At 46.0% G+C, this 16,313-nt stretch overlaps 1 long non-coding RNA gene across 2 annotated transcripts; it reads left to right on the forward strand.

Annotated features, from left to right (window-relative positions):
- The first annotated feature begins 189 nt into the window (after positions 1-189).
- On the forward strand, positions 190-15,836 carry LOC129691293 (uncharacterized). 2 transcript variants are annotated; one of them, XR_008722447.1, is made up of 3 exons: positions 190-233; positions 354-961; positions 13,724-15,836. It is a non-coding gene; the product is annotated as an uncharacterized LOC129691293 (long non-coding RNA). The 2 variants fall into 2 exon arrangements; XR_008722446.1 differs by lacking the exon at positions 13,724-15,836 and adding an exon at positions 4,261-8,595.
- Positions 15,837-16,313: the final 477 nt, after the last annotated feature.

Here is a 16,313-nt window from a genome sequence, read left to right on the forward strand (position 1 = left end):
CAGCCTTCCAGACAAAATGGCACTCACAATTCAGTTTCTATCCACAGGCCCCAGCTACTAATGCCTTCCAACAAAACAGACCATGTGCACCTTTCATAAACACACTATAAACAGCTGTAAACAAATTATAACCACAAAGCTGATAAGCATCGCTTTCAATTCAAACTTATGTCTTTCCTTCCTGTACTACAGAGGATGAAAAGAAAAGGATCCAGATATCCATCATCCAGCAGGTAAGGAGCCAGCAGGCACTATTCTGGCTGTTTCAAAGTAGATTGAAGTCCTAAGGGAAAGTTTGCCATCAAAATAAACAGGCAAAGCTTTGACTGCCATTTTCTGCTTTCTGCTTGGAGCTCTGACGCAGTGTTTGGAGATGGAGCAGACAACTTGTGACAAAGAAGACAAATGCTTCGATCTCAGGATGCTAGAGAAGGAAGATACAAAGACGAGGCCCGCTCTGGTGTCATTAAACTGTCCTCCTAGCTCTCTCCTTCTATAAGAGAGATGAGCTAGAAAGGTGGGCTACAGCCTTCTGTTACCCTCTGCCAAACATAACCCTGAAATCTGTGGCACATCTTTGCATTTTATCCCCCCAAACCCTTGTGCACAAGAGCCCCTGTGCCTTGTGCTGTCTTTCCCTCTTACTGAGGAATGCACTATGTGAATATTTTAAATGTAGGCTAAAAGGGAAGACACTGAGAAGTTGGAGCACACTTTCTAAACTGCCACTTCCTGTCCCCACCCTAACCGAATTTTTGTCTTTCCGTCCTGAGGTTCTGTCTCCTTTTTGCAATTTTTGCAATGAAATCCTGAGATTGAAACCTGGTGTATGCTACTTCCCCCTACCATGAACTTCCTGCATCTTTGGGCATCCCGCTCTGAACTTCTGGGTTTGCACCTACAACACAACCTGCTCATCTTCACATACAGACTTTGGGAGACAGATGTGACGGCATCAAGTGTATGTAACACTATTATTTTTCTATTCATATGGCTTTTGTCCACATCCTCTCTTTTTTCTTCCACTGCATCTACGAAGCACCTCCTAGGCACTGAGCTTGCCTTATACACTGGCTTACAAAATGCAAACTTCAGTTTAGAACAGCCTTCCTCCTCTCTTCTCTGATCCTTAGTGACTTTTTCACTTAACCTTTTCCCTTAGTTTCTCAAAGCTCCCCCATACATTTACCATGTCATCTCATAGTGTCAGTTGTTCCTCAACTTTCAAATCTAAGGTTGAATTTTCCCTTAAATGTCATATTGGGTTCCAACTCTCTGGGACCCCCTCCCCCTTGAGGTCCAGAAGCCAGCCATACTCCTTTTCCTTCCGTGATAAGAAAACATTTCGTAGAGCCTTTTCTGCCTGTTGCCCCTGAGGAGAATCATTGCTCTCCTTAAATCACTGCAGCTAGGAAGCCACAGGGGTACGAGGTGATGCTGTGTGCAGCCAGTACAGTTTCCTTGCCTTTCAGGACTGCACACCTCAGTCTCAGCAAGAATGAGGTGAGAAACTAGACGGCGCTAAGCCTGCCTTTATATCCTGGCCGGCTCATTTGGCTACACCTTTGGAGAGAGCCTTACCTGTGCTCAGAGGGAATCCTTTCATCCCTTGGCGGGAGCTTGTCTTCAGTGCTCCTCCCCCACATCCCCACTTGTAGGCTTCCTGGAATCCTGGCTGTTACAATCAGGCCCAGCTCTTTGGTGAAGCTCTTTCTCCGGAGCACAATAAGGAGGCTGAGAAAGGACCTGCCCACCCTCACACAGCCCTTCCTGATTCTCTGACCACTAAGCATGCCATCAGGCAGCTCCCCCACCCCCACCCAGCGGACCTATTGCAAACGGACTGAGGGCAGAGGGCAGAAATAACTCATGAGAACCAGAAACAAAACCCCAATAGAGCCTCACATGGAAACAGCTCAGGGAAAAAGAGTCCCAGGGAGCTTGGGCTATTAATAACATCATGTGTGCTTCAGCTCTTCCTTCTCTCACAAGCAAGCCAGGCCTACTCAGGGTCAGGCATGTTGATTCTTGGGAAGGCCCCAGATGGCCAGGTAAAATGTGCCTCTTGTTCTATTCACTAGATAAACACATCATATCTCCCTTCATCCCCATTTCCGTGTCCATCAAACCTTCCAGGTCCTGCCGGCCCTTTAACCCCTTGCTGTCCCCTCCAAGGAGAGAACATACCACCCAAAGTGGAGAAATGTGAGGCTTTGAAATTACTGACTTTAAAAGTTTGGTGACCTGAAGACTGAGCCTCGGCCTCAATTAGTTGGCAGGGCTATACCTTTATATTTATCATCATGGACTTTGGGAACATGAAACTATCAGAACTGATCCTATAAACTAATAACAGACAAACACACAGAGGATATATATATATATATATATATATATATATATATATAGAGAGAGAGAGAGAGAGAGAGACAAACAGCCATAGGGTGGTCCACCAATTTTTCCCATGGACTTTGACTGACACCAGGCTATTCTCTGTGGCTGCAAAGGGGCTCACAGCTCCACACTCTGTAGCCATCCTTCTGGTGCTTGCAGTCTAAAAAGTTGGTAACCTGCATTGAAAGCATTCAGTGGGCATCGGGGGAAATGGCCAGAGTGCTGCCACCCTTTCTTACATTCTTTTATGAGTCAGAGCTGGCTTTATTTTGAATTACGCATGTGGAATGATGTTGTAGAGGGCTATAAATTCCTCGGCATCTAAGAAAAAGCATCTAGGAGTTAACAGCCCAGTCCATGGAACCAGACTGGCTGCCTCTCACTGACTTTAGGACAAGTTATCACATGTTTGTGATTCAGTTTTCCCATCTGTAAAATGGGCTGGTGACTACAGTACTTACTTCATAAGATTCTTAAAGGGGTTGAAAGGGAACTCATAGACTGAGGCCGTATAGAGCGGTGACAGCTGTCTCGAAGTACTTAGTGTGAAATTTCTGTTGTTAGTATTGGTATCATTGTTAATTGCTCCTAAAGGTCTTGTTCAGACTCTGAACTTGCCTAGGAAACAGTTGCTCCAGAACTGTGAATTCTGTTAAAAGGAGAAGAGAAAATGAGAAGCTCTTAGTGAATAGATTAAGGGTGCTGGTTTATACCACTGCTTCTCCTCTTCCAAGGCTCTGGTTTTAGGCTCTGAGTACATAGAATATGCTTGTAGACCAAGAATCATAAATAGAAGCATCCTGGGATAGGTCCGGTGTGGCTAGGGGTCCTTGCAGACGCACAGGGTGCTAGATGCCATGCTGGAGACAGGCACCGAGTCTTGTCTGTGTGTGTCTGTCTGTCTGTGCTCATGTACCTATGCATGTGGGCATGTGTTTGCCTCTAGGGGCTTGTCAAAGGATCCTGGGGTGACACATCCTGGCAAGAGGGTACCAAGGTCACTCTCCATTTGTTTTTAAATAAGGTGGGAGGAAGGAACCAACTCCTGGGAGGGCTTTGCTCTTCCCAGCTCCCTGACCCACGTCAGGAATTCCCAGAAGGATCACTTCTTCTTTATCATCATTTATGCAAGAGTCAGGGGTAGCCAACATGGTGCAGTCACCATCCAGGAGAGCCAGCACAGCAAACTTTGCTGAGATTACACCAGGCCAGGCCTCATTCTGAGCACACTGTGACTCATTTAAACTTCACAGCTGATGGCACAGTGGTACACACCTCTAATTCCAGCCATTTTAAGAAGCTGGTCATGAAAGATTGCAAGTTCAAGATCTGTCTGGCTTTTAGAATGAGTTTATGGTCAACCTGTGCCACTTAGACCCTGTCTCAAAATAAAATTTCAAAAAATATATTTGGGCTAGGAATATTTTTGGTTTTCCAGTAGAACTAGATGATGAGATCTATAGACATAAACACTATGTAATTTGGTTACAGAACATGGAGAAATTAAGCTTGAACTGAGCTAGAAGCTTCCTTCTTGCTGGATAGTTTTCATGGTTCCAGAGGGTGCTGTGGAGGCTGCTGGGAGAAGTCACTGACTAACCTTGTCTAGTAGGGAATGCTACGGTTACACCACCAACCTATGAGGCAAGGTTAGTGGCACAACTGACTGTTCATGGGGTAGCCACTGACTTTATGCTTGGATTGGAGGCCTGTCCATATAGAGAATTCATGCATGGTACTATAAGTGTGGTCAAAAATCAACAGCCATGGAGGTGACATGACCTAGAGAGGAACCGATCACTGTTGTTTTGCTAAACAAGCGTGGTGTCAGACCGTCTTCTAAAATACTCGTGTTTGTACCCATAGGTGAGGGCTACTCTCAACCTCGATCAGACAAGCTCCTATTTGTAGTGGGCAGGACTTGATGAAGAATTTTGCAACTGATCAAAGTGCTGAGAAGAGGGCCTCTGAGATGGCTCAGTGAGGAAAGACACTTGCTACCAAGCCTGAAAACCCGATTTCAACTCCTGGGACTTACATAAGACTAACTCCTACAGGTTGTGTTCTGACTTTCACACATGCAGTGTAAAGTACACACACACACACACACACAGAGAGAGAGAGAGAGAGAGAGAGAGAGAGAGATGGATTCTAGGAATAAGTAACTGCTTAGTCTCAGCCCTACACAGAACATCTATATAACTCCTTCTAAGGCCCACACACATAACAGAAGAAAAGGCAGAAAGAATGTAAGAGCTGGAAAATGGAAGGAGTGATGTGAATCTGTTTTCTGGCTACAACTTTGCTATACTCGTGAACTTATAGCAGCAGTGGTTAGCTGTGTAAGATTAGGCCTGTCATAAATGATTTAGGAAAAACTTATACATGATAAGCTGTCAATAGTTGCTGGGGGAGAGGGAGTCATAATCCTCAGCGGTACAGTCATTGGTAACAGAATAGTTGGTGTTCCATTGGCACAGTCCCCTGGTCTAGTTAACGACCCCCTCCCACCCACACTCATGCAAACAATCCTCATACAGTAGACATGCGTGTGCGCGCGCGCACACACACACACACACGCACACACGCACACACACACACACACACACACAAAAGACAAGAAGGTAGGAGAGGTACTTTTTGGAGAGAAGAAAGAATTTAGCAAAAGGGGACATGAAGAGGAGAGGATGATGAGAGAGTATAACCAAAGCACTATAGATGTTTGTATGTCTGTAAAGGGACAAATAAATTAAAAACAAAAGAAAGAAGTAAAAATAGGGTTAAAACTACGGATCAACGGTAGTGGCCCTGGGTTCAATTTCCACTACAAGAAAGCAAATAGATAAAGTCTCGCAGAAATCTTATGAGCTGGCTACCATCAGAGGAAACAGAAGCATCGTAATTTAATGACTTGCCCAAAGAGACTCAGCTGGGATTTGGGACCAGAGCATCTGAATCCCGAGTCTATATATCATGGCCTCAATTTCATGCTCTAACCCTCCCAGCTGTTGTGAGGTGGTGTGTAGGGAGGAGAACAGTTGCCTTGAATGACTCAAAGAAGAGCCTCTGCCTGGTCCAAAGAATGCTGCCCTGTAGAAGGCTTCAAAGGAAAACAGTTTCACACTCCCATTTCCGCTCTTTGTAGCTGCTGTTCCTACATGCATTTCTTCTGGATTCTGGCCCCATTTAGGCTTTTTACCTTTTGATGTTTCCTAGTGGAGGAAGAGGAGAGGATATTATTATTTGGTTTGTTTTGGTTTGTTTTGTTTTGGTTTCATTTATTTCTTTTACTTTATTTATTCACTTTACATCCTTATCACAGCCCCTCCCTCCTCTCCTCCAGGTCTTGCCCTCCTACCCTCTGCCCCCTTTACTCCCTCTCTTTCTCCTCAGAAACGAGGAGCTGTGTGTTCCCCCCCACCCAGCCACCAACCTGCTGTGGCACATCAAGTCACATCAGGACTAAGAGCATCCTCTTCCACTGAGGCTGGACAAGGCAGTCCAGCTAGGGGAAAGTGATCCAAAAGCAGGCAACAGAGTCCATATCAGAGACAGCCCCCTCTGTAATTGCTAGGGGACCCACATGAAGACCAAGCTGCTCATCAACTACATACGTGTAGGGGCCTAGGTCTAGTCAATGCACGCTCTTTGGTTGGTGGTTCAGTCTCTGTGAGCCTCTGGTCCTCAGTTACTTGACTCTCTTGGTCTTCTTGTGGCATTCTTGTCCCTTCCAGGTCCCTCTATTCTTCCCCCAACTCTTCCACAGGGCTCCCCATGCTCTGCTTAATGTTTGGCTGTTGGTCTCTGCCTTTGTTTTGATACGCTGCTAGGTGAAGCCTCTCAGAGGACAGTTATGCTGGTTTCCTGTCTGTAAGCATAGTGGAATATTCTTAACAGTGACAGGGGTTGGCTCGCTCCCATTGGGTGGGTCTCAGCAAACCTTGTTGGCAGGGTAAATTCTGTGTCGAAGGTTTTGTGGGTGGCTTGGTGTGCCCCTCCCTCCACTAGAAGTCCTGCCTGGCTATAGCAGGTAGCCACTTTCAGCCTCCATAGTCCGTACTGCCAGGAGTCTTAGTTAGAGTCACCCCATATCCTGGGGTGAGGATACAATCACCTCTATTACAGAGTCCATGACCAAAACTAGACCCTTTTAAAACCATTTTTCCCTGAGAAATCAGAGAGGAGGGAAAGACTCAGGTACTTAGAAGATTGCCTTTATTTATTTTTTTTTTAAGTTCAGTTATTTTATTTTTCTAGAACTGACAATGACAAGTGTGGAGTCACCTATCCACATAACCTTCTGTAGTAAAGAGAGAGGCTTCATGAACGGTAAAGAGAAGATAGACCCATTTCATTGGCCCTTGGTACCTCAACTTAGCAAAGAGGGGCATCAAGGAAGGGGTGCCAGAAACCAACCTCAGAAAATAGGCCTGCTGTGTTAGTGAGGCTGCCCCATGAAAAGAATGAGACCTCCAATAAGGTCACTACCGCAGTCACTGTGTTGATGCCTTATCTTGATGCTACCATGACATACCCGACCACAGCAGCTAAAGGAAAGAAGGGCTTACGTTGGCTCACAGCTTGGGGATATAGTCCATGACGGTGTGTGAATGTGGGAGGGGGCATCTTGGGGCTTGATCCTGAGGCATCCAGTCACACTGAACCTTCAGCCAAGAAGCAGAGCATGTTAAACACTTTCCTACAGCTTGCTTTCTCGTTTCCATTCTCAGTCCCAGAGTCCAATCTATGAAATGGCACCATCCACATTTGGGATGAGTCTTTCCACCTCTATGTACTCTAGACATGGCCAAAGACTTGTTTCCGTGGTGATTCTAAACACCGTCAAGTTAACAAACAAGATGGATAATGTTAGTCACCATTTTGGGGAAGGTTCTTGGCCTTGGGAGGTTCTGATGGCTTCTGATCCCAGCCCTCCTCAGATTGTATAGCAGCTCATTTGTCTTCTAGTTTGCACCCTTCCCAGGCACTGCTCCGAGCTGTATTAGTAAAAATTTGGGCATCAAGCAACAGAAACCAACTTGGATTAGTTTAATAAGGAGAATGGCTGTTTAGAAAGGGACTAGACCACTTTCAGAATCAATGAGAAGGATTAACAAGCTCCATGTGGAAACTGAAGCTGGCAGAGGCCAACCTAGCTCATACCACAAGAAATCTGTAAGATGTTCTTATAGCCCCCATTGCCTGCTGCCACACTGGCCTCTTTATGGGGGGACCCTTGCCACCTCTATTACCTCTCACTTCCAAGACTGCTGCAATGAATAACCCTCTGATGTACCCATGAAGCTTTCTGTGACATCTCTAGATCTGAAGTCCTAGGCAGGCACAACAACTGACTATACTTCCATCCCCATTAATCTGTGAGGACTAAAGAAAAGGATGCTCTATGCCAACTCACTTCCATAGGTCCTAGAAAGGGCTTCTATACTTCTCCATCATCATTTCTCACAAAACAGAAAGGCGGCTGCAAATGCAGCGCAAACAGGAAGTCCTCCCCTACTGTAGATGCCACTGAAGGGGAGGTAAAAATTGCTTTGTTTAATGGAGATAGACAGTTCAGGTCTCTCCTGTGGCTTCTCCACGGCACGGGAATGCATCTCATTTTCAGCTGAGCCATTTTAAAAATAGCCTTTGTCACACGCAGTCAAAATAACTGCCTTATTTCCATCTACCCACCTGTGATCATGGGCACTCCCAGTGCCACTGTTCTCCCAAGGGATATTGGGGAATCTGTGGAGTGCAGTTGCACCTCTTGTCTAGGGTTTTGCTTTCTGAAGTCTCAGTTACCTGAGTTCAACCATGATCTGAAAACATTTAATGGGAACTTCTAGAAAAAAAATTTCATAAGTTTTACATTCTGTTCCCTCCAAAGTAATATGACAAGAAGCTCCTCTGTCCTCCTTGCCTTGCTTAGCATAAGAATTGTCCCTTTGTCCAGCACCCACCCTCTATATATTACCCACCTATCACTTAGTATGAGTCTAAGATATTAGGTCTAATGTCACATTACCATAGTGCTTATATTAAGTAACCCTTATTTTACTTAATGATGGCCTAGGAATGCAAACATAACAGTACTGGCCAATCTTCCATGGTGTATTACCACAATTGTTCTTTTTATTGTTAGTTATTGTTATTAATCTCTTGCCCTTCCTGATTTATGAATTAAACTTGATCAAAAGAATATACGTACACATGAAGAAAACACAGTATCGATTGGGTTCAATACTATCCTTGGCTCCAAGAATCCAGTGGGAGACTTGATATTTAGCTTCCACAGCTAAGTGGAATGGCTATGTATGTGTGTCAGCATTTAGTGGGTGAATGTTCTCTAAAAACCCTACACATCTCAAGAAGCTTAACTCTAAACCACAGTAAGAACGGCCTGTGTCCAATGCCAGTCATACCACTGGCAAGACAAGCAGCAGCCATGTCAATCAATGCTGACTTTGGTCATGTTCAAACCTCTTGGGCTTCCTGTTATAACTTAGATCCCTGGCTCAGTGGATAGGAAACTGACATGAACTGGCCTTCAGAGCCTTTCTTAGGTAAGTTATAGATAGCATCGGCAGCATGGTGGGGCCCTGAAGAGCGAGGTTTCAGCTCTGAAGAAGAATTCCATGAAGAGAGATGTCCAGCACAGTATGGTGAGAACCCTTAAGGGAAAGGGCCCCATTGATTCTAGAAAACAAAGGGAATCTCTTATTCTAATTGATGCCTGGGCCGGGGGTTGGGATAATTATGAGGGGAAGTTTCATACCATTTGTGCCTCAAGGAAGGAAGGCACTAGATAAAAGTAAATTTAAAATGCAACTTTATTTTGGGGATGGACATGGAGTGTGGCTCTGGGTTACTAGAAGTGGCAAGAGAGGGAGACCACGGGCCGCAGCAGCTTTACTTTGCAACTCTCTGCCCAGGGAGAGAGAATGAAGGAGGGGTGTCCTGATTTCTGGGAGACAGGGCAGCTAGAGGGTCCACTAACATTTTCCACAGAAGTTGAACATGGCTTTCCTACTGACAACAAAGTAGAAAGTAGTGACCAAGTCTTCAGAGCCATCCAAACCACACACTTGCTATCCCTGAGACCAACCCTCACTTTACTTGTAGCTATAAGTCTTGGAGTCAAAGCATCTACCCAGGTCGCATAGCTCAGCAGGTGGCAGAACTCAGTGTAGAGACTGACCTCTGCCCTGCAGTTGAGGGGGCCTGACTGTTTTCCATGCAGGGTGGCTTGAGACAACTGTGAATCCAGGCGACTCAGGAGCTTCCAGTGACTGGTTTGAGGGCTCAAGGCAGGGCCTCTGTCTTAGGGCCTCTGTCAGCCACCTGCAGAGGCTGGTGGTAGGAGAGGGGCTGTGTGGAAGGGGTGGAACTTTCTGGGCAGACCTGGCAGCAAGCAAAAGGAACAAGCAAAAGGAACAAGTGTCAGAGAGCCTGAGCCCCGCCCCCAGAGAGGATGAAGGCTCCACCCTGCTTTTCTAAACAGGTGCAGTTACTTTCCCAGACATCACACAAGAACCAATTAGCGCCTTCCTTTGGAGCACAGCCCTCTGGGGCTGGAGGACACTCAGAGGAGAAGAGAAGCCCATTAATTACCTTATCAGGAAACACTGATAAGAACCTGCAGAAGGTATTGCTCCGAGCTAATTAAAGAGGGCTGTGGGGTGAAGGGATGTTTCACCCTTCCACAACACATAACACAGGCTTTGTTCCCGACCCTCAAAGCCTTGCATCCCCAGGTTGAGAAGCCAATGACTCCCAGCCGGCCAAGGAAATTTCTTCTCTGCAGTTCATGTCTTTTAACGGGCCATTTTACAAACTTATTTTTAGGTATAGAATTTCAATTCAGTAGCACAAGAATCATCTGTGCAAGTCACCAAAACGGGGCCACGTCTGAAGGGAAGGTAGTTGGTGGTTGGTAGCTTGGCCCCTACCCATTCGGGTCTGACTGACAACCAGCAAAGACTCTGTTGACTACCCAGAATTCTTCAGGGCACATTTGGACAACCTGCATCTGAGGAAAGCAGAGTGCTCTGAGGTCTCAGGAAACTGTGAATATATATCCCACGTGAGACAAAGATGCCTTTTTATCTCACAGAAGACTTTGCTCACCCATTATCCAGGGCCTGTGCATTTGAGCTACTCTTTGAGGAGAGTGAATGGGTGTCCTCAGCCCCCCCCCAACTTGTTCCCAGATGGTTGCTTCGACTAGTACATCTGTAGCAAGGAACATGGAGGAAATATTCCAAGTGCCTTGGTTCCAAACCTATGATCTTGCCATTCATCATGGTACTCGCCAGCCTTGGGTCCATCAGGTAAGAGTAACATTTTTGTGCAGGCATGTGTGTTAGTACCTGCTAGGGTACTGTGTCAAAAGTGTCTCAGTAGCAGTGGCAGTGTTCTGCTGAAGATATACAAAACATCCTGAAGAGAGAGATGGCTTTCCTCGAGCCATCACAGAGCCAAGAGATGGAGATACTGAACTCTGTGTCCTGGAATGCAAGAGGCCCAAGGAACAGATGCTGATACCTCAGAAGAAGTGCTGGTTCTGGCAGCAGCTAAGAGTAGAGCATCACACCAACACAAAGCAAATGCTTATTCGGTCCTTTCCCCTTCACTGGAGGAGACTCACAGCACTGTGAGAGCTCGGGATTATTTACAATGATTACAGAAGCCCTGTGATGTGTGTGTAATCTCCTATCTGCCCTCTGCTTTGCCATCCTGTTCAAAACTCAAACATGTCTACCAGAGTCTGGGCTTAAGCATGTGCAGGAGTTGGCTCACTAAATCCTCAAAACTGCCCAGCAGTCCAGGGATACTTATACAAAATCACGATGGTGACTTTGAGAGGGGCCCTGAAACTATTAGGCCATCAAGATTCAAGCCAAGGCCATCAAAGTTAAGTTTTGAGTGCCTTTCCTGCCTTCTCCATGATTGTTTCCCACAGAAATCTAATCTATGTCCAGGCACTCTCCACACTACCTAGGATACCCTAGAATGGAAGATAGGATGGCATGCTGGGGCATGAAGGGAAAATGGACAAAGTGAACTCTAGCTTGTTCTGGTTTTAACCAGATGGGTTCCTTTATTTTCTGGCCTTTGCAGAGGGAGTGGCTCTCAAAACCACTTCCTGCTCTGCCTCTCCGCTGGTGACTGTGGGTCTCAGAAGGGCTCTGGGTCTCCATCTGATGTGTTTGTGTGTTCCTTCTGCCTGTGTGCAGTTTGCTATCCAAGGAGGGACATTTCTTAACTGCTTTCCCAGTTTTCCCAAGAGCCCTCTGGGAAGTTAGGGAAGAATCGGGACTGAGGAAGGTGCTCAGCCCCCTGGTGACCAGAGGAGAAAACTACAAGCCTTTTCTCTAGATTTAGGGCTCCCGGGCACAGTGACTAGCTAGCCCACCTCACCGCCCGTTTTGTGGTATACGTGGAAGAGTGAGAGGGCTGAATGATTGTGAGGATGAGGTGGGGCTACAGCTCGCTAACTGCTAAGAAGTTTTAAGAAAGGCAACCTCACGTTCAGACTGGAAACTAAATTCTTCCCTAAAGATGTGACCTGCCCCCGACCCCACCTCAGCTTCTCACAGAAGCAGAATGGATGGCTAATGTTCAGACCAAAGTGTGATTAGAGAACCACTCCAAAAGGGTCCAGTTCAAGAGGATGTAGAAATTCTAGGAGTTGATTAGAGGAAGGCTCTTGGGAGTACTTCCTCCCCGACTCCGGTTCTCCTGAAGCTGAGAGTTGTAAGGGGAGGGCACTGACAGTAAGCAGGGAGAATGATAAACAAATATGTAATCTCACATTGAGAAGGTGCTGGACAGAAGCAGAGCAGGGTGGCAGGAAATAATAGCGTGTTTAGGGGAAAGGCTTGAGACTTCTGTTAAAGAAATGGCGTCAGAAGGCTCTGTTTGAAGACAGAGCATGGTAACTGGGTGTCTAAGTACAGAAAGCAGCTGGCTTGTAAACTGGCAAGGGAGCTGGAAACATGGTCAAGGCCACCCAAAAGAAGGCTCAGCAAACTTTCTGTGAAGACAAATAGCAACTTTCAGACCAGGCTCCGTAAATCTGTCATGCCTGTGCATCAATAAACCTTTCTATATAAAACAGAAGCATAGAGAACCCTGCCATCTTTTGCACTAAAACAAAAGGGCATATTTTAGGAAAGGAGGGGGCGGGTGAACAGACAAAGAGAAGAGGGCATTAGTCTAAGGTGAGAAGAGGGTCATTCGGGAGTTATCAAATGCAGATCATGATAAGGACTTTGGGTTTTGTTCTAGAAACTACTTAGAGGCTTGAAAGCAACAAGAGATAGGACTTGATTTATGCTTTAGATTACAGTGGTTCTTAACCTCCCTAATGCTACAACCCTTTAATACAGTTCCTTGTGTTATGGTGACCCCCCCAACCATAAAATTATTTCGTTGCTACTTCATAACTGTAATTTTGCTTATAACTATCATTTTGTTATGAATCATAATGCAAACATCTGTGTTTTCTGATGGTCTTAGGTGACCCCTGTGAAAGGGTTGGTTGACCCCAAGGGGTTGCTGTCAGCTTTCCTGCTGTAATGGAAAGGTATCTTGGGACTTGGGAGCCCAGGAGCCACACAGCTCTGAGGGAAAGCCTCCTCAGCAGAGGCAATACAGCCCTTAGGGAGGGTATCTTTGGCTGAGCGGGAGTGCTACAATGTAACAGCTCCACTGTACCTCTCTTCTTCAGTGACACATCTGCCAGGGAGGGTATCCCCAGCCGAGCTGAGGAGCTCATGAACCTCAGCCTTGCTCCACTTCTTTGCTTCTCCCCTTCTTCACTTCCACCTTCTTGGCTTCTTGGCAGAGTCACACCGGGCAGCTAATCTCATAAAGAGATGTACTGGGATGGACAAATCCAGGGTTTGGAGGGAATAGCAGGGAACAGAATGGTAGGCAGGGCTTATATATGACTTCTTAGGGGGCAGAGATTTGCAGGGTAGAGATTTCCAGGGTGAGGATTGGTGTGCTTTCAAGTCCTGAGTTTGGGGGTGCTCAGGGATTGGTGGGTTTTCCTGTTCAGGGATTGGTAGGATTCTTCTTGTAGGGCAGGGACTGGCCATACTCCTGCCTTGGGGCTGAAAAGACCCTTAACAGCCTTTAGAAAATGATTATTAGGTTGTTAGGGAAGTTTGGGGTGCAGGGCCTGCCTGCTGGAGCTCCTCAGGCAGGGGACTGGCCAATTTCCTGCCTTGAAAGTTTACAAAGTTTACAAAGGGGATCCATGATGGGGAAGGCTTTCCCTGCCGCTTGAGTTGGTATGAATATAGTTTCAACCCTCCAGGCTAAGAACCACTGCTTTAGAAGATTCCTCTGGCTCCTGTGAACAATGGACAGAAGAAAGCAGGAAGGCCAATTCGGAACCTACTACCACCATCTATGAAGAGTTGAAAAGGGGAGCAGCAAATTTCTCATACAGGTTGAAGGTAGAATTGGCAGGATTTTCTGAGGACCTGTGCTGGGGAAGAGAGAAGCCACATGAATGGCCTTGAGCAAGATACTGAAGTTACTGAGTGATCTCAGACAGGGCATAGAGGGACTGGATCAGGGTAACGAACCTGTGATGGGCACCAGGAGTAAAGATTGCACAAGAGTCAATTGAGAAGCCTTCAAGATTAAAACAAACAAACAAGTGCAGTGAATAAACATGACTCAGAGTCTCAGGCAAGGTTGTACAGTTCTGGGTGATGTGCCACCCATACCATACCCTCAGCCTCCCGGAGTCTCGTCTGCTCCGGGGCACAGCCGTTTGCCGTGATTCCTAGCTGGACCAACCCCAGTATGATGACCTTTATGTGGTCATAAAGTCCTGCTCCCACTGCTGTGACTTTGTCTCCCTGGTATTATGGTGGTGCTCCAGTGATCAGAGCAAAATTTCCTTAAGGCTTCCACGGTTCTTGTCATGTCAGGAGAATCCACCTGGAGCTGGTGGACTTTTGACCCTTTAGCTTCTCAGTGACTCTCTAGAAGGGCCTGGTGACATAACCAGAAAATGCAATGAACTCAGCACACACACACAAACACAAACTTCATCCAGTGAGCAACAGGAGGCAGGAAGGAACTGGTGAGCACCTCTGTCACTCTACCCTGTAACCTCTCCTCTCCCTACACAGTTTACCCTGGCAAGCACCAGCTCTGCAAGACGGCTGTGGCCAGCTCCATACCACATGACCATTCGGTCCCCTCATTCCCTGTCCCACTATGCTTCTCCTCAGTTCTACCTTCCCAGGGTTCTTTCCTCCAATAAAACCCTCTCCTTAAGCCCTGCCTCATATCTGTTTTGTGGAAAACCTGGCCTGAGCTAAAATAGGGGGTTCAGGTGTTAAAGGGCACCACTTATTTATTCCACAAACATTTAGAAAGCACATATTAGATGCCAGATGTTGTCCTTTTTGTTTGTCTTTGGATTTTTTTGAGACAGGGTTTCTCTGTGTAACAGTCTTGGCTGTCCTGGAACTCACTTGTGTAGACCAGGCTGGCCTCAAACTCATAGAGATCCACCTGTGTCTGTCTCCCAAGAGCTGGGATTAAATGTGTGTGCCATCACTGCCCAGCTGTCCAGTGTTATCTTAAGTACCCCACAAATACTAACATATTATCCTTACCATAACAATTGGAGAAAGATATTTTTTTAAACTTTCATTCTACAAATAAGGAAACTGTGGAGGACATGCTCAGAAACCACAGGAGTTTGCTTTCTGACAGAAGTATGATATAAACTGATATAAACAATAGAAGCAGTGTCCTAAACATTTCCGGTAGCCATATTGAAGAAGTAAAAGAAACAGATCAAATTTGATTTTTTTTAACTTAACTAAGTAGATTCAAACCATTATTTCAAACCTGAAGTCATTACACAAGTTTCAGTGAGATATTTTACATTCTTTCTCACTAATTCCTTTCAATCATGTATGTGCTTTACATTTGAACTTATGTTTCAATTTGGACAAGTTGTATTTGAATGTCCAACAGCCGCAAGTGTCTGGGCAGTGCAGAAATGGATGCCCGAGTGCCAGATTGTTCTGTGAGTGAATGGCCACGGAAAAAAAGAATATTTCCTCTAAAGCATGGCTGCCAATTCCTGAGCCAGAAATAAAGGATGACCACCTTTCCTTAGTAAGAGGAAAGAACTAAGTTGGTGGATGAAATTTTATTTACTGTTCTCACTTCTCCAGTGATAACTGTGACATGTCTGCCCGCAAATGCTGAGAAACGGCAGCGAGGACATAGCCAGCAAATGTGATGAAAAATATCCTGGAAATAGATGTTTAGAGTTTGTGCTTTGCCCAGACATGCGAGTGCTTGAGATTTTTATACTGTACACAGTTGAAGCTTGGGTATTTTCTGCTAGCGGAACTGTTCCTAGTTTATGTGGCTGAAATAAACTTTCATCTGAATTTGGTTTCCGTTTCCATGATGAGTGGCCAGATCCTGGCTGTGGGCCAGGCCCGGGTTGGGGCTGGGACAGGACTAAACAAGATGATGGAGTCTCCACTCTTGGGGAGCTTTTGCTCCTCTAGAAGAGCAGGGCCAGACTCTGATAAAGCTTCTCGGTGGCTGTTGTGACAGGAAGGGCGGGGCACTGGAGAGGAGACAAGAGGCACATGTGAACCACAATCAAGGTTAGAAGAGGCGAGAGGGAGGATGTAATGCTAAGCCAGGAGCCCCAAGATGAATAGGAGAGCATTAAGGGAAGAGGGTACACATGCTTTAAAGGCGAAGGCCAAAGAGTTAAACACAGATGAGGAAAGGGACTAGGGTTTTGATAGACATACACAGATAAGGGAACTTCTGGGACCTCTTTCCACATCCAGGTGGAATTTAGGAATCTTCATTTTAACAAGCTTCCTGGGAGAATACCTGACATGGAAAAA

Source organism: Psammomys obesus, unplaced genomic scaffold (genome assembly GCF_907164565.1).
Source record: "Psammomys obesus unplaced genomic scaffold, mPsaObe1.curated_primary_1811, whole genome shotgun sequence".
In the NCBI taxonomy this organism is placed as follows: domain Eukaryota; kingdom Metazoa; phylum Chordata; class Mammalia; order Rodentia; family Muridae; genus Psammomys; species Psammomys obesus.